Source organism: Aplysia californica, unplaced genomic scaffold, assembly GCF_000002075.1.
Source record: "Aplysia californica isolate F4 #8 unplaced genomic scaffold, AplCal3.0 scaffold00666, whole genome shotgun sequence".
NCBI classification, from domain to species: Eukaryota; Metazoa; Mollusca; class Gastropoda; order Aplysiida; family Aplysiidae; genus Aplysia; species Aplysia californica.
Genome location: NW_004797936.1, coordinates 367,950 through 370,449, shown reverse-complemented (window position 1 = coordinate 370,449; position 2,500 = coordinate 367,950). Strand labels below are relative to the sequence as shown.

Genomic DNA, 2,500 nt, shown 5'->3' with positions numbered 1-2,500 from the left:
TATTAAAAAGACAATCAGAAATTTTAATATAATTGACCAGAACTAAGCCAGAGAATCATATTATAAATTATTCGAATGCAATTTGTTGTACAGTAAAAGTGTCTAACGTCTGCATGTAAAGAGTTGACTTTCCAGAATATCTTTTTTTTTTTTTTAAAGCTCACAATTTTCACAGCGCCATTTGAGGAATTTAAACAGACCCAATCTAGGCCTCCTTTGCTTTTTTCGGCTTTGAAAGAAAAACAAAGCTCTCTTACATAATTACCGGAAAATAACGAAATTTCCTGCAAAGAGTGAGGCTTTTTTTTCTAATTCAACACTTCTGTTGGTTGATCCAGATTGTCTTTAGAGCACCCATGAACTGGTTGTAGCTCACAGTAATGACGAAAGCCTTAGCGTAAATACTGGCATTATAAAGTCATATCATTTAAGTACTTGATTGTGTCTCGCGTCATCTGACAAGGATTCAACTTCGATAATGTTTGCCCTGTGAAAACTTCTACAAACATGACAATGCGGAACAAGAGATCTACAGAGGACAGCTTACCTACAGAAACGTCTTAATTCTTTCCCAAAACGAACAACACCTTGAAATACGAAGACTTTAAACGTTCCAGTTCAGCTTTTACAGGAGAACACAACGATACTGTATATTATCGTTAGAGAGAATTATTTCAAGTGCCCTGTTATATCCGTGTACATATTTTATTACACTGGGTTGTCATTCCGTGAACTCATTACCATTTCAAAATACGGGAGGAGAAACAGCCCCTTTTCCCAGCCAGTCAGATTTAAAGTCTTCCGTCGGCCAACCGTGCCGTGAGGACTAGCCTTTGTCCTACCCGTAAACTGTCGGGTGCCTTACCGTAAACCCAGGAACCTGTCACTAAACCTCTCCCCTACCACGCCCCTTTTGACGCCCGTTTCAAAAGACGGGGACGGAAATCAAGGCAGGGTGGTGTCCCTTGCCTGTCGTCTGCTAATCTCCGATTGGCGGAATACGGCGGTGAGCTATGAAGATATAGCGACAACAGGGGTGTTTCCTTGGAGTGAGAATGTGCAATATATTACTGTCGGCTCCTTCATGCCTCGCCGAACCCGGCAAAGGCGGATTCGTCCAAAGTTGCCAGTTGGGAACTGAAAACCTTTGAATAATTGAAATAATGACCTCGTCCTTCTAGAAAACGCAAGACAGCACAGCAATCAGTGTTGCAAATTGATTGACTGAAATTTGTTGGAAGTAAAATGGGGTTTTCGAATGATATTCTACTGCTCTTTAGAAGGTTGGGAACTTTACTCTGCCGACTATCTATCTATTTATCTGTCTATCTATCTATCTATCTATCTATTTATCTGTCTATCTATCTATCTATCTATCTATTTATCTGTCTATCTATCTATCTATCTATCTATCTATCTATCTATCTATCTATCTATCTATCTGTTTTTATTGGTAACCCGACTTATGGAGTTTATCCTCTTGGTCGGCCTCCACTAGGCTCTGGGGTTTAATTTGGTATATCATGGATAAGACGCACAGTACTTTGAAGCCTTGAATGTTAGGTAAAAAGGTACGTGCTACACGCAACGGTATACGATATATTATGTGTATTTGCTATTGAATGCACAATGCTGATATTGCGATTTTATCATTTCTGTCCATATATCTCTCAATTTCTCTGTGTGTTCTTAACAATACCGGAAAGAGAAGGGGAGGGGGAGTGAGCACACATGAGGACGTGGAGGCTGTACCTTTTCAGCTGTTTGGCTTCAACCTCTACAACAATCATTTGCTTAGTTCTATATTGTGGTTCTAAATTTTAATTTTTTTAAACTCTTCCACCCTCTCCAGCCGATTGTTAGGATATTATTGTATTCTCAAAACCTGATTATAGTACCAGTCATTTTTCCCGCATCCCCAGGGGGGGGGGGGAGGAGTCCATATCACAGCTTAGCCTATCACCTTGCAGGCATTAACCATGAGTTTGACCCCCCCCCCCCTCACACCCACGGAAATGTACATGTATTCTCAAATATGTCTGTGTCTGGAGAAAGGTTCCAGTCGTCGGAATTTTGGATATTGAAATAAGGGTAGATTCTTGTAATAAATTCAATGATGAACACCCAAATTTTTTATTTTTTAAAATTTTCAATATTTGGAGTAGTTTTAAAGGTATACCTCATTTTGTAATACAGGATGTAAAAAAACAAGGTTTGGAAAAATATGGCCTTAACCTTAAGGTGTTGACCCAATTTCTGGAACATTTTTTTACCTTTGGTGACGTACAACACGTTGCAAAAATAATTGATTTTAAAAACATTTAGATTTAAAATATTATAAAATCCTTTTAATGTGGTACTAAGAAATAGTTAACGTATGTTTTCTGATGGCACTAAATTTTGGACTAGGTACGACTTTTCTGGATTTTTTCATCCCCTTGCTAAAAAAATAGCTTTGCAAATAACTGGCACCTTTCTCCAGGCACGCGCGCGCGCGCGC

The 2,500-nt window shown here is 39.0% G+C and overlaps 1 protein-coding gene across 1 annotated transcript in view; it reads right to left on the bottom strand.

Moving 5' to 3' along the window:
* Window positions 1-814, bottom strand: part of LOC101857279 (paired box protein Pax-3-B) — a gene marked incomplete at its 3' end in the record, with an annotated part of 41,356 nt that extends 40,542 nt beyond the window's left edge. The window contains 1 exon segment of the mRNA XM_013087981.2: window positions 548-814.
* Window positions 815-2,500: the final 1,686 nt, after the last annotated feature.